Source organism: Pinus tabuliformis, chromosome X, assembly GCF_031772625.1.
Source record: "Pinus tabuliformis cultivar Carrire ecotype Pingquan chromosome X, CPIR1, whole genome shotgun sequence".
NCBI lineage: Eukaryota > Viridiplantae > Streptophyta > Pinopsida > Pinales > Pinaceae > Pinus > Pinus tabuliformis.
In genome coordinates this window covers 286,790,259-286,813,212 of record NC_142308.1, presented here as the reverse complement: position 1 = coordinate 286,813,212, position 22,954 = coordinate 286,790,259, and the positions used below count along the sequence as shown (strand labels likewise).

At 34.8% G+C, this 22,954-nt stretch overlaps 1 pseudogene; it reads left to right on the top strand.

The window, feature by feature from the left end:
* Window positions 1–22,954, top strand: part of LOC149139521 (chaperonin 60 subunit beta 1, chloroplastic-like) — a 44,890-nt pseudogene that overhangs the window by 1,106 nt on the left and 20,830 nt on the right.

Sequence of the window (22,954 nt, the reverse complement as noted above, 5' to 3'; positions counted from 1 at the left end):
TAAGAGTTTATATTATCTATTTATTATATTGTGTATTTGTTACATAAATTTAGGACTCAATATTGTTACGTTAAGTTCCGAGTATTGGTATTATATATGGAAAAAATATTAGAGTTGAGCAGAAATTTCATTGGGCTGTTTTTAAGTCAAAAATATTGGTTGCTTTCGTACCATAAAATAATAGTATTATTCATAATTGAATTTTCCTATATTATACCATAAAATAATAGCATTATTGATAATTGAATTTTCTTATAGTATAGTTCTTTAAGATAAATTATGTGTAGTGTATTATTGCTATGTGTTAATTTTTTGACCAACATAAACCCATATTTATTAGTCTAATTGTGTTTTTATTTTTTTATTTTTATATAAATTTTATTTATTTATTTATTTTTATATAAAATTTATTCCAATTTTAACCACTTTTCCTTACATTCTTTTAAAGTAAATTTTATTTTTTACATAAAGGATTCGCTCAAAGCACATGAGAGTCAAAACTTATGAATTGATTTATTAATTACATAAAAGATTTATAAAAAAACAATATTATAAATGATAAATATTGATAGAAGAGCCGTCTTCATCATTTTCCATTTGCCATGTTGTTTTGTGTAAGTATTTTATCTTGATTGAATACCACCGGGGTTGGAATTTGGATTCTTCTTTACTACGAATTTGGATTTTTCTTTGCTGCTTAAACAATTTTTTGTTTGACATTTTGGAACTTTACCTTGATTGTCAAGAAATGTTATGTTTAAAATTTTACCGTTCAAAAATGATGTTTTGATAATAAATTAACCTTTAAACAATAAAAATTTGATAAAAAAATCTTAATTTGTTTATATATTTATTAGAAGAAAAAAAAACAAAATGACCATAACACACAAATAACTTATTGAATCTTGATGTTTCTCTTTTAAAATATTTGTTTTCATATCAAAATTTCTCAACACCCAAATTAACAATCAAATTAAAATTAATTGTCAAAGATTAAAAATACTTGATTGCAACTCTTGTTCAAAAAAATTATACACTGCCCTTCATGGAAAAGATCATGCAATGGGACCTTTGGCATCTTGTTATAATTTTAAACTTAAAATAAATTAGAAGAATGATTGGTTGATGTTAAATTAAAAACCACTTTGAAGTAAAGAAACTCTACATGATAGAATGATGTTGTGGGTTGACTTAGGTAAATAATTATACTAGCTGACTTTAGACTAAAATATGTCATAAATCACAGTAGAGGTACAAAATATTTATATTATATAATGATTTGTTGTAGATCAAATGTTGTTGATGTCTTTAAAAAATGACAAGTATTGTCTTCACCAAAAGATAAGATAATAGGATATAGATTACATAAGCATGTCATAAGAGCCAACACATTATTGTATTATCATTATTACTTTTGCATATGAGGAAGTAGCACACAAACGATACATTTCTTTTGGTAATTAGGTTGAACCTAGGTTGGGGTCACGTAGTCTATTGGATGGAAGAGCTAACTACCCACTAGTAGGATTATATCATCAAGAATTTGGAACACCCCTTGAGATAGTTTAATTCCCCCAAAAGTGGCTTCCATCTTCACCCCTCCTCATGAGAGACCTAGTGAAAACTAAACCTCACCCAAAACAACCAATCTAATAAAAAACTAAAATTTTATTCCAAACAATAACCCCCTCCCAAACATGATCATGAAGCACAAAATAAAAATTAGATTATTACTTGGGAGAAAAATTCTAGAAGCCCCAAATAAATATGTCTCTTGATATAATTAGAAAAATTAACATTATAGACCAATTCAAATTTTTTATCAAATTCAGAAAAAAGTTTCCACCCATAAAAATTTGAATGTCCATACTTAATAACTTTTTCCATTAACTAGGGCTACTCATATTGGGTTCAATCAAAACACTTACACTTGATCTACATGTCCACTCCTACATGTTGATGCCAATTCTCTTTGCAACACTTATCCTTGACATCAAAATTTCCAACAATAAACACTTCATAATATATTTTAGGATAAAATGATATGTAGTGTCATAAATTAAATGAGTAGTTTAATTAATAGATGAAATAGTTTTTTTTTTTGTTTTTTTTTTGCTTTCAAAATTTCTCAAAATTGATAGGGACTTTTAAGAATTATAAGTTTAAGTTGTTTAATTGGAAAAGTTAGAGTTCCTTAAAAGTTTTATTGGGTGCCGAGTTGATTAACACATTCAAAAGTACATTTTAAACAACAAAAAATAATAATTTTTCTTGAAATTATATAACCAAATTCAAATAAAAAATCATTTCTTCTATTAATTAAATAGATTCTAAATTATATTAATAACCAAGTTTAAATAATTTTGATGTGGTGATGTGGCTACTGTTCACCTTTTGGTTTGAAAAGAAACTTCTAAAAATGACAAAAGTATTAGTATCCATAATACTAATTGTTAAACACACACATGGCTGCAACAACATAGGAAAGATAAAACATGAGAGTACATTTATTATTAACAAAACATATACATTTATAGTACATGGTGTGACCATTGGGTTCCACATCCCAAGGTCTCTTGGAATTCCTTAGTTGATTTGGCTTCCACAGTAACCCATAGAGGGTTAGGTGTCCAAGATTCCCCCCCTTAATCCAAAGGGTTATCTATGAGTCCAAGAAGAGAGCTGTAATACAAAATGTGCAAAAAATGCATGGCAACACTAGGCTGAATGTGCTCTTTGAAATGTTGGTATAAAGGGTGATGGTTTAAGGATGACCACCAACACTAGAACGCTTAGTGCAGTTCCCGGAACTCTTCCAATTCTGGCATGAATCTCAAGTCTTCTGCTAGAGGAAGTGTTCCTGATGTTTTAAAGAGGGAAACCTTCAACCATGAAAGGGAGGTCTCACCCCGCATAAAAGGGAGAACTTCAACCTAAAAAGGGAAGTCTCAACCTGTGATGGTTTAAGGATGACCAACAACTCTGGAATGCTTAATGCAATTCCTAGAACTCTTCCAAGTCTGGCAAGAAGATGAAGTCTTCTGCTAGAGGAAGTGTTCCCAATTCTATTCCTGGAACTCTTCTGAAACTGGCAAGAAGATAAAGTCTTCTGCTAAAGGAAGTGTCCCAAATTACCAACTTAAGGCATGCTCAGGGGCATATTTGTCTCTAGCTACAACTCTGAAACTGGTGTGACAGGTTGTGGCTCACGCTCGCTTGATGTGGCTTTGATGCTTGTAGATGACCGTCATTTCCCCCCCTGTCAGATACAAGGTGAGATGATGGAGAAAACTCAACCGCAAGACTATTCAATACTCTAGAACAATTTCTGACATGTGACTGGAAATCTTCTTGGCTGTTGATGCCCATTGCCAAGAAGCGAACCATCCAAGTTGAATCTTTTTTCTTGCAGGAGGTTTGTTTCTGAAGCATCTGTTTGAAGAATGACTGGTCTTATGACAGTGCTTACATGGATGAAGATCAAAATAGTGATCTTTTAGATGGATAACTTGGTCATAGTGTTGGCATTTCACAATCTATTATGGCTGCTGTGGAAGATGGGCAGAATCTGGAATAGCTGAAGGTGAACTGTCATTAAGAAATCCAACACTCTGAAACTGAATGGGCTTTGATTAGTCTAGAATATGAAAGGACAAGTCCTTCTCATATACAAGACCAATTTTGTGCTTGTTATGGACAAGCTCTTCCCAAGGTCTGATGGTGGGCATGGGAAGTGCAGACTGAACTTTTGCATCTGCATGTAACTTTGCTTCTTTATTGGGCACTGGATCTGAATGAACTTCAACAATATTGACTTAATATTTATGGGAGTCTGTTTCAATCTTCTGAATAGAAACATGTTCAGAATGATGACTCCACTGCTATAATTCTTCCTGCTGTAATTGAGATTCAAGCTGCAAAAATTCAATCTATTCTTGTGCATATTGTAGACATGTCTGAATTTCTGAGAGATAGCCTTTGTTGATTTGGAATGTGTCATCAACAGTAGATTGTATAAGAGTTTTCATGAACTCTAATACTTCAGTAATTGTAGCCATTTTTCTCAACGGGAAATAAAGGCCCAGAAATGCACCACTATAAGCTTGTTTTAGTATGAGTTGAGGTGAAAATGTACCCTAAATAATCACAATGCTCGGAAAAAAATTCTAATATATCTCTGTAAACATGTTAAACACTAGATATCCATCATTCCAAGGTGCATGTATAACCAACATCGATTTTAAAGGCTCAACGTAGCACTCGATCATCAACACAATTCAATAACAATACTATACCAATCCAAAAGACATGATTTCAACGTATAGCCTTCAATGCTATATGTGAAGTGCACCTTCAATGAACATGTAAAGAGTGGAGACACATGAACCATATAACCAGTGCATGAACTACTGTATATTCACGCTATCCAATCATATAATACAAAATATAGGAGGCATATATTCTCTTCACACAAACTCTTTTGTCACAAGTCAGCTTCAATGTACATTCAATGTTCAATGTACATACAACACATACATTCCCATAGATTAAGAACACAAACCAATATATCTCTGCCAAAATGCAAGGATGAATATGGACTAGAACTCTTCCATTATAAAATCCTTCCTTGTGCCATTTACTATCATTATTCTTCTGTGTGATTTGCAACACAAGTGCTTACAATCATGAATGCCATGGAGGCCGTCAAAGTGAAATATGTCCCCGTGCAGCACCATCAATTTATGTTAATCAAAAGAAAATCATGGCTGAGAAATATAAATTACAGAGGATGTAAAATATAGTTTGGAAAGTCGGAGAAGCTATCACAAAGACCGAGTTCAGCCCATTAACTAGTAGAGTTCAGTATCAACTTAAAAAGCCTAGCTAGTAGCAGAAAGCCTAAAAGTCATAATAGAAACGGTTCTGGGGTCGTCCTCTGCAGCAGTAAAACCCCAAACACTCTTATCAAACCTCAGTGGTCTAGAAAGTACCTAGATGTTAGAAACCTTGGTTAGAATGGCTCACGAAGTGCGCTAAGCCTATCGATACCAATGCTGAGTCCAAGAGTGACCTGGTAGGAGAGGCGTTCAAGGCATTCAAGGCAGCATTCAAAGGCAACATTCAAGGCACCGTTCAAAGTAGGGCAATGTGGGAGCGTTCAAGGCATCGTTAAAGGCAAGCAAATAACTCTACTAAGATTTTGTGAATCAATTTCTGGAGTAGAGAAAGACTACCTCTTCATGAAACATTCCCTGGCACATTACTCGATGTCTATCAGAATAGTGTAATGCACACCGACATCATTCGAAGGGTCACTGCCTCTATTCACTACAAAAGATTGCAGGTGGCTACTGTAAAAACTTTAAAAAAGGCCCAAACCTGACGAAATTGAAAATGGAAAAGTAGCTTTGGAATGCATTTCCAATTTTATGGAGTGCAGTCGTCTCGAGTCGGCGTTGCCCATGTATGCTAGTAGATGGGAAGCTATTCAGTGAGTCCATATGCACCAGGTGACAATATTGATTGGGTAGACAGGTTCTGGAGAGAGTACTCAGTTGGTACAGTATCTTTCAGACACGGGGTTTGCCAACAAAGGTTCCTTGGTATGCACACAACCCAGGAAAGTTGCCGCAATGTCTCTACAACAAAGAGTTATAAGAGAATGCAAAGGAGAATCAATGGCTGCTACAGGTGGCAGTAGAAACCGTAACAACAACAATGGATGGCGGAACCCTACCATAGTTAATGATGAAAACCTAATATTCGAAACGAGTTTAGGAGTGTAAGTAGTCTTCGGTTTTGATCAGATGGGCATCCGTGACGACCTCCTTCGAGGTATTTACCAATATGGATTCAAGAAGCCTTCAACCATTCAATAGAGAGCAGTGATGCCTGTCAAAACAGAGATGTTATTGCGCAAGCCTAGTCTGGTATTGGAAAGACCTCCATGATTGCCCTCACCGTTTGTCAGATAATCGACACCTCTATATGAGAGGTTCAAGCTTTAATTGTGTCGCCTACATGAGAACTTGTGACTCAAACAGAGAAAGTGATACTTGCCATAGGAGATTTCATAAATGTTCAAGCTCATGCAGAAGCCTGGAATAATTTGATTGCAATTTTCAAAAGAAGAGGGATGATAAAGAAAGTGAAATTCATTATCTATTTCTCTGCCATAGACACATATCTGCCCAGGTCGAGTGCTAAGTTGATGCTGCTCCTCAAAATCACTATCAATGTAACATTCATGTTGTGTTAGTGCTGAAAAGCTGAATAGAATGACGTTTATTTTTCTTTTTTTTTGGTAGATTACTACAGAGAAACGACTGAGCAAATTCAGAATGGCACGACAGAAATGGAAGAGAGCGATTTTGAATTGGTTTTCAAAACTGTATGCAGCACAGGCCAGCACTATTCAAGGGAATATGAATTGACTCTTCAAATCCTTGGCGAGTAGCAATGGTATTTTATGTCAGCATTAGAGAATATTAATGGTTAGATGTAACTTGGTAGAGTAATTCCTCGGTAGAAACATGATAGGTATAGTTCTAAAATGCATAGAGAGATAGACTTGATTTGCTAAGAAAAATTAAGAGAAACATGTCCAATGATTTGTGGGCAGAGATTGTAGCTAGAATTTAGCTGAGAAAACATCCATGAAATGGAGAAGTGATGGCATAAATGACTTGCACATAAAGGCCATAAAACAAATGACTCAAAGTAATTATGCAGGGTAGGAATACGCCTGCTATGATACCATGTTAAACACACACATGGTAACAACAACATAGGAATGATAAAACATGAAAGTACATTTATTATTAACAAAACATATACGTTTATAGTACATGGTGTGACCGTTGGGTTCCACATCCCAAGGTCTCTTGGACTTCCTTAGTCGATTCGGATTCCACACTAACCCATAGAGGATTAGGTGTCCAACACTAATAATTCATCTTCCTCTGCAAAAGCTTCTAATGGGGTTGAAAAGAAACTTCTAAAAATGACAAAAGTATTAGTATCCATAATACTAATAATTCATCTTCCTCTGCAAAAGATTTTAATGGGGTTGATCACATGGTGAGGATATCCAATGTTTTCTTGGCTTGAACTGTACATCTTTTTCTTTCTTTATGTTATTTCCCACTCATGGAAAAATTCTTCCAAGGAGAAGAATTTATGGATCCTAATTTGGGAGTTTGTAAACTTAAGTTTTCAATATCCGTTTTACTCATATTGTTTACATGTGCCTGATGAAATGCAATATTGATTATCACTTTATTAACATAAGTTCCATTTTGACCTTTGGTGTGAAATCTGAATAGTCTAAGGAAGTCCAAGAGACCTTGGAATACAAAACCAAAGGTCATATGAATGTACTATAAATGTATATCATTTGTTAATGATAGACAATCTCTCGTGCTTATCATTCATCTTTTGTTTCTACCATGTATGTGTTTAACATTGTATCTGAGCAAGGCGTATTCCTACCCTGTGGCCTCTCTGCATTTTGAACATGAGATGATTCATTCCATGAAGATAAATCTCCCACACTTTCCTGTGCCTAGTGTTTATAGTGAAAATGTAGTCTGTTGAAGCCCATTGAATGCACATAACCTTTCTTGCTGGAGCGTGGTGTTGGATGGAGTACGCTTTGCGTTTGATAGAAAATCAAATGACCTTTAAAGTTTGTGTTGCATGGGAGATTGAGATGACCATGGTGAGTGCCATGAGTGAATTAATACTCCTCACTCCGCACCATAATACCTCCTCCGTGTTAGTGAAATTATCAGTGAAATTGTGTTGGCACGTACACTAGGATTGTATAGAGTGACTATGGTTGCCTTGAATCATATTAGTATATACACCATCAAGTTATATGAACGTTTCCTGTGCTACCACATTATAGGATCTATGGACTACGACTTTCTCGTCCATAGGTGACTTACCAAGAAGCTCGAAGCGAAGACCGAAACCCTTAAGTGGACCCGGAAGCTGAACAAGTGGAATTGATATTGTTGGAGGCTGGAAATCCTTCTAGCTCGAGGTCCAGCGAATCAAGTGACAATGCACAGTAACCGTTGGATTAGTTGGATCAATGTACGGGGTTAATGGAAGATGAGCAACGAAGATCTTATCGCAAGAGATTAAGTTAAGAAATGGACGGATCACATCAAGGCACATGTCGATAGAAGGGTGGAAAACGTGTAGAATAATGGAGCAATCTTCATAGGCGGTAAGCAGTGTTTTGCGCACCCTAAAAGCTGTAAATGCTATTCTACAATTTCACGCGATTAACTTGAGGGGTTGATACATAGCACACAATGGAAAGAGAAAACCACTTTTCTTGCGCGCTCTCGACCTGGTATCAGTTGAGCAAGATTTCATGCGAGATTACGCCATCACTGTTGGATTGAGGTAGGAGAAATAAACGATGGGGATTGGTGAGGCTAGTTGGTGCAATTTATTGCATAATAGCCATCAGATTGAGGAATGAGATCTACGACAAAGATTTAATGCGCTAAGGGGAACATTGACATATGTGAAAAGGTTTGTGGAATGGATGAAAGGTAAGGTTTAAGTGTGGTTTATGAAATATTTCTATTATATGGTAATTATAATAGAAATAAGTAGGATTAATGTATTATGGTTTAAGTTGAGTTTTAACCAAAGTCTAAAATCCATGTTATGGTTAATATGCATGGGTAATAAGAATTAATGAAAGATTATGAAGGATTTATAAGGTTCCCCTCAAAGGTTTATAAAGGTCCAGACTTCGGATAGTTAAATCAAACATTTCCACATAGAGTTTATTGAAGGAGCATTAAACCTTTCCTTAAGCGCCTTTATCAAAAGTATTAATTAAGCACGTGGGTGGTATTGATAAGTGGGAAGCTTTATCTCGAGCTGCCTAAAGGCTGGAAATGGTATTCCTAAAATTCACGTGATTAACCTTAGAGGGCAAGACGTAGCACGAGAAAACCACTTTTCTTGCGAGATCTTGACCTGATATCAGTCGTGTAAGATTTCACGCGAGATTGCGCAATAGCCGTTCAATTGGACAGGTCACATCGATGATGGAGATCGTTCGGGTTAGTTGGTGAGCAGACGATGCGATATTCGTTGGATGTGGAGAAGTGAGATCGATGGCACGGATTGAAGTGATTGATAAAAGGAGAAGTCATCGAGGGACCGACAATGATTGGTTAGATAAGCAGGATCCTTAAAATCCACGTACAAAAAATCCAAAGAATTCGAGTGTCATTTTGGATACAAGTATTATAATCATGGTAGATAGTAATGAAAAAATGTTTTACAACTATTGAGTTTGAATCCACATATCTTCGTGCCCATGACTTGTAAACAAGACCGACATTGCTAGTGCTTGAGTAGGAAGCCACCATCGATCTAAGGAGGAGTACCTCTATCTTGAAAATTGAAATCTTGATCGTTGTTGGTCTCTACGAGAGCTTTTCTAACAAATATTGTAACAAAGAATATTTTCAATGAGGCTACTAGTATCTGAAAGCTTCCTATGTTTCTGCGCATGTGGGAAGCTTGCTCCATTAATGAATGGTCGATGAGAGTCATTGAATTTAGAACTATTTAAATTGTTGAATTTGGTCTTATAAATTGCAATCTAAGATATTAAATGTAAGCTGCAGTGAACTTGGCTTGGATTTGATGCATTGAATACATTTGACTGTACCAAGAATCGTGGCAAGTTTTAGAGTGATTGTTAGTTATATTGCCAAATTTGAGTGTATTTTGGCCATTATGCAAAATTATCTTTCTGCATTTTGTTCAACAGGGTACCTTTGGTTATTGTTGAAACCATTTTAGCCATATAATTTGAAAGACTTATGTGATTTGTTCAATGAAAATGACCAGAATTAATGCAATATTGGAGTTCTTGAAAACTCTGATACTATCTACTTTTGATGTAACATTCCAAATCAGCAAAGCCTCTCTTTCAAAAATTTAGACTTTTCTACAATATGCACAAGAATAGATTGCTTTTTTGTAGCCTCAATCTCAACTACATTAGTAAGAATTATAGCAGTGGAGTCATCATTCTGAACATGTTTTTGTTCAAAATATTGAAACAGACTCCCATAAACAGCAAGACAATAATGTTACACTTCATTCAAATCCAGTGCCCAATAAAGCAGCAGAGTTACATGCAGATGCAGAAGTTTAGTTTGCACTTCCCAAGCCCATCATCAGACATTAGGAAGAGATTGTGAGTAACAAGCAAAGAACAGGTATTGGATATGATAAGGAGGTTTCCTTTCATATTCCAGATTACTCAAAGCCCATTTAGTTTCAGAGTGCTGGGTTGCTTCATGATAGTTCACCTCCAGTTGTTCCAGATTCTGCTCCTCTTCCATAGTAACAACAACAGATTGTGAAATGCCAACACTGTGACCGAGTTGGCCATATGAAAGATCACTGTTTTGATCTTCATCCATGTAAGCACTGTCATAAAACTAGTCATTCTTCAAACATATGCTTCAGAAACAAACCTCCTGCAAGAACAAAGATTCATCTTGGATGGATCGCTTCTTCACAATGGGCTTCAACAACCAAGAAGAAATTTCGCTCATACACCAAGATTTGTTCTTGAGTTTTGAATAGTCTTGTAGTTGATTTTTCTTCATCTTCTCACCTTGTATTTGACAGGGGGGAAGTGATGGTCATCTACAAGCTTCAAAGCCACATCAAGCGAGCCCAAGCCACAACCTACCATACCAGATTCAGAGTTGTAGCCAGAGACAAATATGCCTTTGAGCATGCCTTCAGTCAGTGATACCTCTTCAAAGAATTGGGGACACTTCCTCTAGCAGAAGACTTCATCTTCTTGCTAGTTTTGGAAGAATTCCAGGAATTGCATTAAGCATTCTAGAGTTGTTGGTCATCCTTAAACCATCATAGGTTGAGACCTCCCTTTTCCAGTTGAGGTTCTCCCTTTTATGCTGGGTGAGAGCTCCCTTTCATGGTTGAAGGTTTCCCTCTTCAAAACATCAGGATCACTTCCTCTAGCAGAAAACCTGAGCTTCATGCCAAACTTGGAAGAGTTCTGGGAACTGCACTAAGCATTCCAGTGTTGGTGGTCATCCTTAAACCACCTCCCTTATACCAACATTTCAGAGAGCACATTCAGCCTAGTGATGCCATGCAATTTTGCACATTTTTTATTACAGCTCTCTTCTTGGACTCATACATAACCCTTCGGATTAAGGGGGAATGTTGGACACCTAATCCTCCAAGGGTTGGTGTGGAAGCTGAATAGTCTAATGAAGTCCAAGAGATGTTGGAATATGAAACCAAAGGTCATATGAATGTACTATAAATGTATATCATTTGTTAATGATAGACAATCTCTCATGCTTATCATTCATCTTTTGTTTCTGCCATGTATGTGCCTAATAGTGCTTTACATCTGTTTGATGAAATACGATATTGATTATCAATTTATTAACATAAGTTCCATTGTGATCTTTATTAGATAATTTTTGTTTTTTATATACACTTGTTCAAACTCCGACTTAGTATAAAATTTATAAATATTGCTTTAAGTAATAATAACACATATGGGTTAATTGAGGTTGGAAATTGTAGATTTGTGAGTCATCTATCTCATTTGTCCATTCCATTAACATTTATTTGTCATTTTCAACTACTAATATTATATTATAGCTCATGTGTTGCATATAAAACGAAATCGTATAATGTGTTGGCCGGCTAGTGTAGGTTAGTTTCTGACCATTCTATTCTAATCTCTAAGAAATGCATCTAAATTAATCAATCGCAAGAAAATGCCAATGGTTTGTCATTCAAACAAATAGTTTGTCATATGCATATGAATGAATCAATCACAAGAAAATAGTTTGTTATTCAAACAAACTGTAAAGTAAAATAGTTTCCGCAGGTAACACCTTGACAATAGTAGCCCAAATGAAACAAAGCTTGATATAAAGTATTAATAATGTTTTGGGAAAATAATAGTCCATAAAAATGTGTCTCGTAAATTTTAGAGTGCATCTAAGAAGGTTACACCAAATTTTTAAACGTCAAATATAGGCAAAAAAATTCCCATGATCCGTCAAATTCCAACCCTAAATACCACCCATCGGTAAAAAAAAATGCCTATTACCAACCATTATGGTAAAAGAAGGTAAAATTTAGCAATATGCAGTTATCATTTGTATGTTTTTCTTCATTCCCTGATAGGTTAGTTTCAGGTTTTAGGATAATGCCAGTTTACTTGTCAACAAACAGAAATTCAAAACTTAAAAGCATAGTAATTACCCTAAATATTAAACAAGTCATTGTCACAATACGAAATGCGATTTTTCTGATTACAACTGGATAAAATTTTGAGAGCAAGTAGAACGAAAATACCAATGGGAGCACCCTGCTCTTCCATAATGTGTAACGCTACAACTAGAATATTTCAGATTGGATATTCGTCCCGCAAGCCTATTGACTCATTGACTTATCAAATCTAGGTCAATGTCAAAGTGCAAATGCAAGGAAAAACAAGTCTATTGACCCGATTAATATGGATTCCAAAGTCTATATAAAGCTTATTTATGCAATGTTAACACACTTCAAGCTTAAGGGAGGGCTGATTATTAGAATATGGAAATGAAAATACAGAGGGAAGGTCAGGCACTGGAAATTGTGATCACGGTCTGTGTTTTATTCTACAATACCAGGAACTTCTCTACCGCAACCCACAATGACCACATGGTTAAGATAGGTATTGTCTTAAACTACAACACATGGATTGGAAAAGTGGCCAAAACCACCATAGAATGGAAGTGGACGACATTAACAGACACAACTATCTCCTCAGTGGCTCTCAGTTGGTCGTTGAAATTCATGACTTGCGAGGTGATGTGATTAATAGTGCTTCGGCCGGTAATTTACAGTTCTCTGTTTCATCCTCTTCATTTTTTCTATATGAAAATGAGAAAATGACCTCTGTATTTGGTGATATTTTTTCTCAAGTCTTTTATTTTATAATGAATGAATTAGCTGGACAGATATCCACTATGATTTTCCTATTTCAAATCCATTCTCTTATATTCAAGTAATGAGTTTGCAAGACATCTACTCTTATAGAGATTAACTCGCCTGCGTGGGGGAACACTTTATAACACTGGTTAATTCATAAGAGATTAGTACAACAGATCAAGAAGCAAACTAATTTACATTTGAAATTCATCGGAGAAATGAATCTTCTGTTATTTGGTGAGTTATTTTTATTAATTTCTTCTATATCTACCTACGTAGGAGTTTTATATTAATTATTTATCATGTCTTTGGTATATATAGCTTTTGATTTTTTAAAAAGAGAAGTGGTAACAATAATTGGTCCAGAATCATGTGCGGTTGCAGAATTCATATTACATCTGGGAGATATAGTCCATGTGCCAGTAGTTTCATTTCCTGTTACAAATCCCTTAGTCTCTAACCACATATTTTGATATTTTGTTCACATGGAACATAGTGACGCCATACATATGCATGCCATTGCAGCCTTCGCTCAGGCATATGGGTGAAGAAAGAGTTACAAATGTCACTACTACACACAGGACACTTTTAAGACAAAATAAATCTTTTGTCTTAAAAATTCACTTTTTATTTTAGTTATTTTAAATTAAAATTTAATATCAATTGAATTGTGTTAAATATAAAATTTAAGACAAAAACAGTTTGAGACAAAAATATTTTAAGACAAAGTTTTATATTTAAAACAAAAACAATTTGAGACAAATTTATTTTAAGACAACTTTATATTTAAGAGGAAAACAGTTTAAGACAAAAATATTTTAAGATAAAAATTTATATTTAAGACAAAAAGAGTTTGAGACAAAAATATTTTAACAAAAAATTTTATATTTAAGACAAAAACAATTTGATACAAAACTTTATATTTAAGACAAAAACAGTTTGAGACAAAAATATTTTAAGAAAAACCTTTATATTTAAGACAAAAATAGTTTGAGACAAAAATATTTTAAGACAAAACTTTATATTTAAGACAATGGAAATTAAAATTAAATCCATTTAAGACAATTATCAATTAAGACAAAACCATATCAATTTAAGACAATATTATTTAACACATGCAAAATTGACTCTCACAGTGCGCCCTAAGTCTACCTGCTTGTAGGATACTACTCTCTCGCATCTATATTGAGGTTTTTATTTCACTTACCATTCATGTTATCTTATATAAAGACAACGATTTGTTTGACTCTTCGTTTTGTGGGGGTGACCAACTCTGAAGAACACGACATTTTTTCCTGGCAAGATTTCTCAAACATCAATTCCTTTTTTGTCCCTTCGATCTCTGCTAATATGATTAGAGACAACTTGTATGTTATTGCATTCGGGAAGTTTGTACAGAGATTCTATTATCACTAAGTTTATACTTTCAAAAAAGGGTCAAAATGTTTTGAAAATCAGTTAAGAGTTTTATTACAAGAAAAATGGGCTTAAGTGTAAGACCAAGTAAAATTTTGGTGTGAAAAGGTGGCATAAGAGTTAAAAAAACATGTTAAGAAAGTTTTTTATGTCATCCCAATTTTCTTTTACCCAAGCCTTACACCAATAAGATGCCAAAAATAGGCAGCGCTATGAAATATTTTCATAGTGCCTACACGTCGCCCTACAAAATATTTTCATAGCACCCGCAAAATTTTGAAAAAAATAAAGTTTTATAACTATCACTTGGGTCATTTGAAATGCTTTAAAGTTTTTCCTGAAATTTAACATCTGATATGACTTTATGCGATTTTTTGAGGCGGTTTCAAAACATTAAAAGGGATTTGGAGAGGATGGTTAAAACCAAAATTGTGCGCAAATCAATCATTTTCATCAAACCTAGGTGACTGGCTGGTAGCAAACAGTGAAATTACTAATAGATTTTGAGAAACAATGGTAGAGTGTTCATTTTTTCTCAGTTAAACAATGGGAAATTGAGGTCATGTGAGATGATTTTACCTAGATGGAATATGGTTCGAGGTTTGTGATGAAATTTCACCTTTATTTAGAAATATAGGATGGGAGTCGATTTTCCAGTGGTTTCATGGTTACAATCTGAGTTGGTGTTATGATTTTATTCACTATTTTGATGGCAATAGAGCTCAGATAAGAGGAATGGAGTTTGCAGTCATTGAAGATTCAATAGTAGAAGCCACAGGGTTGCCTACTAAGGGTGAGAAGTGGTTCAAGAAATGAATGATGCAGAATGTGGATCTCAACTTCTTCCTTAAAGGATAACATCAGAACCCTAATTGGAGCATGGGAATCCCTCAGAAGATGTTGAAGCCTGAATGGTCTAACGTTTTAAATATTGTGAAACTCTTTTTTACATGTGAAGGTTGGTATTTCGAAATCTACCGTTACCACATGATATTTTTATGTCATTTAGTTGATTTTGGAAAAATGACCTTACCTTATTTCTTACATCAAAGTCTGCTTAAAATGTCCACTAAGGCCATAACCAAACCAGAATTGTTACCTCATGATATATGTCACCATGGCCTGATTAAGATATTGTATATACATGATTTAGATAAACAAATACAAACCATGAGGCAAAGGACATGGAGAAACTTTGCACCCAGAAGACCAGGAAAGGGTAAGGCTAAAACTCATGTTGAAACCCTAGCCCTTGAAACAGAGGTTGAATCTAGTCATGTGCCTGTTGAGAAAGATGTTGTAAAGGAACCAAATATTAAGGTATATCAAAAGAGAACAAGAAGGAAATAGACACAAATGACAGAAAAAGAGGAAGTAAAGCATCAAGCAAAAGAAAGTGAGAAAGGAAAGCAAAGTATGCAAATAGGGGATGAATACATAGAAACAGAGCCTAGGGTTTACCATAGGAAACCCAATACTCATCCTACAAATAAATTAAGACAGATTTTTAAGGTAAAATTTAATCCTAAGCTAAAGGAACTAGGAAGATGCTTCATATGGCAATGTTCAATGGAAATTTTCAAATAAAATAAACCATGCTACTTAAGCCTTTATGGTTTAGTTATTTTCGTATGATTTAAAGCTTCAATATCTTCATTGATCCTAAGGAGGAGGATATGGAGAGAGAACGTGTATTAAAGGCAATGTATGAAGATGTTGCATCAACCTGGATATGCTTTCTTCAGATGCAAATATGATGGACATCAAGGCTAAGGCTAAGGTGGATGATTTGGAGGATATACCACTAAATAATCAATGCACTAGTTGTGGAGTGGAAACCCCCAATTTCAATCTCAGGACGCCACATCTTCTCCAAATGCAAGTATGTATGATTGTATATCAATGTTTAGATTGTTGGGCTTTAAAATTAATCACATGTATGATAAACTAGTTCCATGGATAGTTCATTTCAAGCGAGTGTAATTAAACAAAACTTTGTTGTGGAGAAAATTATCTGGTTAAAACTATTGACATTCACGGTTTCTAATCCAGTTTCAACAAAAAAGTCCTACCCTCTCTGCAGCCATAGCAAATCAATTTGCACTTTTTATCCCTAAACTCCCAGTTTAAATGGCCCATCTTAGCTAGAATGAGTGTGTTTTTAGACCTAGTGAGACTTAGGATTGGTTAATTCTAATTTGAAGTAGCATGTGTTCTTCTATCCTAAAAATTTCCTCTTTTTAAATCAAATTTTTAGTAGTGCCACACTGTTTAAAAGGCTTGCACCCTTGCCTGCACTTGCTCCTACACTAGCATACGCTCCCCTATCGACAACTTGACCCATCTGACCCTACCGCTCTATTCAACCTTAAGTCATTGAAAATAGAGAAATAGGTTTAGTTTTTGAAACAACGATTTTAACAAAAAATACCTTTAATGATTTGAGAAGCATGCACACATAAATACATGTGGGAGTTGTTGAAAATATATCATGCTCCACCCATGTATGACATTTTTGATGTCACCTTTGGGTAGAGCATTGTAATGTTATTGACATTGTTGATGTTTCCTTTGGGAAGATCATTGTAATGTTACTAACATAGGAGAAGCAACCATGTTCTTTGATTTGATTACTAAAGTCTAAGGAGGTGTACATGCTCTACCTCCCTCTTGGACCTATAACATATTATGAGGAAGCACAGGTTATTAACCATAGGCCCACTCAAACTGTTTGAGATTTCTTCTATGAAAAAATGTGAAGATGCCATCAAATAGGAAAAAAAAAGTATGCAAAAAATATACAATATCCCTTCTTCAAGAGTTAAAACAATGCACAAACCTGCAAAATATGTTTCAACATGCAAGACTCTTGCAACTCCTCTGCAGGTTTGGGAGTGTTTGGGAAACAAACCTGCAATAACAACCTACACTGCCCAAGCTTCTCACAAAATGCAAGTGTGTGAAGAAATATTGCAAAACCCCCTTTTTAAGTCGTGTTTTTTTTTTTTTTTTCACACTGTTAATCATGAATGTGTTGTTTTCAATATTTTGGCTGGTTGTTAGAAATAGGTTTAGTTTTTGACACAACGATTTAAAAAAAAAATACCTTTAATGATTTGAGAAGCTGTTGTTGGGAAAAGTATCCATTCGGAATGCCCCTATCCCACTCTAAGGTTTGACAGTGCCTTAGCAACAAACAAGGAAAACTATTTTCGTATTCTTCTTTATGAAATGTAAACGAAGAGGAAGGATGCAACTAACCTGTGTCTTTCGCTAGTTTGTTGATCCAATCGCTCTCCTCTTTTGTTCGCTTCCCGCTGCCTGCTCCCTTACTGGTCCAGCTTCACCAAGTTCCTGCAAGATCACAGAAGAGAGAAACTACACAAAAGACATAGATTTACATTCATAACTAGTTTAGGATCAGATTTAAACTAAACATGCAAATATAACAAAACATCATTGATACACAGCATGTAGGAGAAACTCAAATAGTTTTATTGATATAATAAGAAAGTCCAAGAGGAGATACAACCAAGTGAGTCCCGATCCAGCATCTACCTCCCAGCAAAGGAATCCCTTCCTCTCCTCCAACAAAGCATAAATCACCCAATGCACTAATCTCAATCTCAAACCAACAACAATTCTCTGCAAAGTACAAAATTCCAGCCTCTGGATCTCTGGGATGAGGGATCCATATATAGATGTAAGCAGAGAGGATGAGTCAGCTTATGTTTTGACTTGTGGCTTCTCTCTATCAGTTCTTGCTTCCACTTGGAGGCTGAGAGCCTCTTACTCATCACTGGTCGAATTCATTGAGGCAAGTGTCATTGAGGAAGATTCTGGAAGCTTCCAGTGTCTGTACACCTCGCGGAATGACACTGCCATTTGGCATTTCTCGCTCAGCGCACCCTGGTAGTGCATTTAGGTGCGTTGCAACGCACCTAGCTAGTGTATTGGGGTGCATTGCAACGCAGGCAGCTAGTAGAGCATCTGAATTGATCCTGATTTGACTAGTTCTGAGTGGTTTTTGGTGGGGAACTTCTGGGAGAAGCTGTCATTGGTTGACCTTGTTCCTTTAGGGGCAGGAACAACTCTTTTAGGGACTTTGGATCCCTTGGATTATGGACATTTCATGCTCAATGCTGTAAGGCACAAAAATGTCTATAACAGAAGCATGCACACATAAATATATGTGGGAGTTGTTGAAAATTTTTCATTCTCCACCCATGTATGACATTTTTGATGTCAGCTTTGGGTAGAGCAGTGTAATGTTATTTCGTTTAGGAAGATCATTGTAATGTTACTAACATAGAAGAAGCAACCATGTTCTTTGATTTGATTACTAAAGTCTAAGGAGGTGTACATGCTCTACCTCCCTCTTGGACCTATAATAGATTATGAGTAAGCATAGGGTATTAACCATAGGCCCGCTCAAACCGTTTGAGATTTATTCTAGGAAAAAATGTGAAGATACCATCAAATAGGAAAAAAAAAGTATGCAAAAAATATACAATATCCCTTATTGAAGAGTTAAAACAATGCACAAACCTGCAAATAATGTTTCAACATACAAGACTCTTGCAACTCCTTTGTAGGTTTGGGAGTGTTTGGGAAACGAACCTGCAATGACAACCTACACTGCCCAAGCTTCTCACAAAATGCAACTGTGTGAAGAAATATTGCAAAACCCCCTTTTTAAATCGTGTTTTTTTTTTTTTCACACTGTTAATCATGAATGTGTTGTTTTCAATATTTTGGTTGGTTCTTAAGATGGTTCTATTGTTGGTTTTTGGGATATTTGTCCATACTCCAATATTTCCCACTATAGCCTCTATGCAGCAACATAAACCTTTTTCTCCCCAAGCTTGCACATTGCCTAGCCAAGGTATAATGAGAAACATTGGAGTATGGCCAAATATCCCAAAAACCAACAATAGAACCATCTTAAAAACCAACCACTAAACTCACTGAGCAAGATGAAGAGAACCAAAAAGAAAGAACCTTTCATAATCTCAAAATGCGGTATAATATTAAATTATTAATGGAATTGGTTGGTGGTGCAATAGGTACACTAGAGAGTGAGGTGTCCAACATCCTACTTTTCATCCTTTATGTTATGCCACATTTCACTAATAGTGGTAAATGAGTTAGGTATATGCCACATGTCCTAGCCTATCTCTTCCTTTTTCTCCATACCACTTTTCATATCATAGCCACCCCATTCCAATGGAATCCATTCTCTTGCTTTTATTAGCTCGCCTTTTGAGATTAAATTATTACTATATCCTACAATTTACTCCATATGTAAAAACTTATAATATATGGTGCCTTGCATAAAGTCCTCATGACTTGGCATCTAGGAAAATGTTTATTTGATATGTGATAGTGTAGTCCATGCACAAAACAAGAGGGTACCAAATGGGTATTACAATAGTATTCACCCCTATTTGTACCCTAAGCAAGATAGTACAATTAAAATTAGAAGTTTTTGATGGTAGGTTGGTTTTTGTTAACTCCAATGTATTTTTTGATATCTTGCAGGGAAGAGTCATGAATATAGCTTATGTGGTTGGTTTGACTCGCAATATAGGGCAAGATAATTATAGTGTGGCCAAAGAAGGAGTTATTGGGTTGACTAAGACTATTTGAAATGAACATGCCAGTAGAAATATCATAGTGAATTTCTTAACTTTGTGAATTTCTATGTGCATTAGAATTTAATGAAGAGTTTAGGTTGGAGTTATGAGGTCTTATCATAATTACTAATCCTTTTGTGGGAAACATAAAGGGATTCTTTTAAACTATAGACAAGCCAATGCCATAGCTCCTGGATTTATTGCTTTAGACATGACTACAAAACTTTTAAACTATAGATAAGCCAATTCCATAGCTCCTGGATTTATTGCCTTAGACATGACTACAAAACTTGGTGACAAAATTAAATGAAATGCATCACTTTCACCATATAGTAATCCAAAACATATTGTACTTTTATCATATTTCAAATCACTTTTTATTGTTATCCAATGTTCTACTTCAAGGTCTATGAGAAACTTGGATATGTAGTTGATTGCAAAACTAAAACTTGTCCCAATGATTGTAAGATAAGTCAAACTTCCCACAAGTTTCCTATAAATTGACTCATTTTCTGATTTTGACTCTACTTTAGCTAAAAGTTTCAACTTCTCCATATATGTATGTATTTTTACAATCAAAAATCTTGTATTTGTCTAGTAGACCTTTTTCATGCTTAGCATGTAAAGTAAAAACACATTTGTTACTGTGCCAAACTTCAACATCTAGGCAATGTTATAGGAGGCCTAAATCTGTAATGTCAAAAGTCGAATGTGATTCAGTTTTATCTTGGTAATTGGTCTGGCCTCACTACCTATGATGATAATGTTATCTACATATATCACTAATATATCTATGCACTATCCTCACTTTTAATGTAGAGATTTTAATCAGAAAAGCTTATTCTCAATCTGTTATCCTACAAATGTTGGTCAATTTTGATGTACCAAGATCTTGGTGCTTATTTAGGACCATAAATATCCTTAACCCATATACATACCATATGTTCCTTTCAGGAACATGGAAACCTTGAGGTTGACATAGATAAACCTTTGCCTTCAAAATATCATTGAGGAAGGTGTTAAAATATAATGCTTACATGTGTAATAAGTCACATTAGTGACTTAGGATAAAAAATAGGCCTTTTGGTTATTATTAGCTTTTAGAGTTTTGGGAAAATATCACCTCCCAAACTCAATATAATAGAGGTGAATCTTGTTGTAACTATCTGAATTATTTTGATAATAAAATATTGTGTTTGGCATGTGCATGTACTCTATCTAGAGTTTCATCAGTAAGTGTGGTTCAATTCATTTTATAATATGGGATCAAAGTAGATGAGTATCCTTCCCTAGCTGCCATTTGAAGGTAGATGTCATTGGATTAGAGAGATTCTTAAGAGTTGTAGTGTTCACATTTACAATATTAGGTGTCCTTACATGTATGAGCCATTATCATTTCATACTGGAGAAGAGCCATCAAGGAACATGTGTCAAGGTTCTATGTGGTATTTAAAAATTTGATTATAGGTGTTTCCATTTCATATTATGAAGGATTATGTTTCCACCATATGAAGGTTCCTTGGGAAATTTCTGATTTGATAGTGGAGTGGTCAAACTAGTGTGTATGCTGGCTCAAAGAAGATGGTGATAGGATAAGTGAGTGTTGGAAAAATATCCTAAGTGGAATCTGCACTAGTCTGACTAGTGTTGGGATTCATTTGATATGCTATTTTCTAGCTCAAATTGGTGTATTCTTATCATTCCTCACTTCCTCATCCTCCCAACTACCTTAGTCATATTTCTAACATTTTAGTGAACCAGAGTGTAATGTTGTTGATCTATTGTAGTTTCTATATAGTTGGAGAGCTTGGTTATTGTTGTAGCAAGAATATGATGCTAGGAGGGCTTTGCACCATTCTTATATACCCCCTACAAAGTCTTGATTGTCTTGATCTAATGGTTTTTTGAATCCCCCATCCGTGCTATCATTGTGGGATTTTGAGAGTTACAAGGTCTCCATGAATTTGTGGCTCAGTGAGATCAAAGAGTAATTTTTTAATATATTCCTAGAAGGAATTCAATAGATTAGACTCATTTTCCCTATATTGAATAGCACTAGAAGGGATGCACATCCCTAAGGTATTATTGAGTATAGAAAAATATCTTCCTTGTGTTGTGTGGGCCAATGGAGGAGGGTGTTATGATTTTTTTATGGATGTATAAGGTTCCTAGAGAGTTCTATAATGAATAGATGTTCTAACACAAGAGAAAATGGGCTAAGTTGAGTGAGCTAGAAGCCTATAACTTGAATACATTGCCTTGCTGACCTCATACACTATCATGGATGTGGTAGTTATCTTAGATTCCTATGGTTAGGTGAAAAATTAAGATTATATCATTTTGAAAGACAATTTTCTATATTTTTTTACAAAATCATTATTTAATCATATTTCATGTTATGATATGCATGCGATTATGCTTAAATATAGTGATGGGTATTTGGTTTTCAATTTTATTTTATTTTATTTCATGCTTATTCACTATATTTTAATTATCACATTTACACATATGTTTATTTAATTGTATCTCTCCACAAGAGACCTTCATTGTGGGGATTGTGATGAATGGTATTGAATAATATGCTTTGTAACTACTTGCACAAAAAATAAGGGTTATGGTCATGAATATCATAGTCATAGTGTGATGTGGGAGATAAAATTTTAAAATAAATCAATTTTGGTGTTGTTACATGAGAATTTGAAAACATGCTTCACATCTATTTGTGATCATTGAAAATATTCAATTAATATTTTATTTTTATATTTTGGTCTCTAGGACATAACACTTTTATTTGTGATGAAATAGTGCAGTTTGATGCAGTGAAATTGTGAAATATTGCAGTTTGTAGCAATCCCACCATTTCTTCCTACTACAGTTTG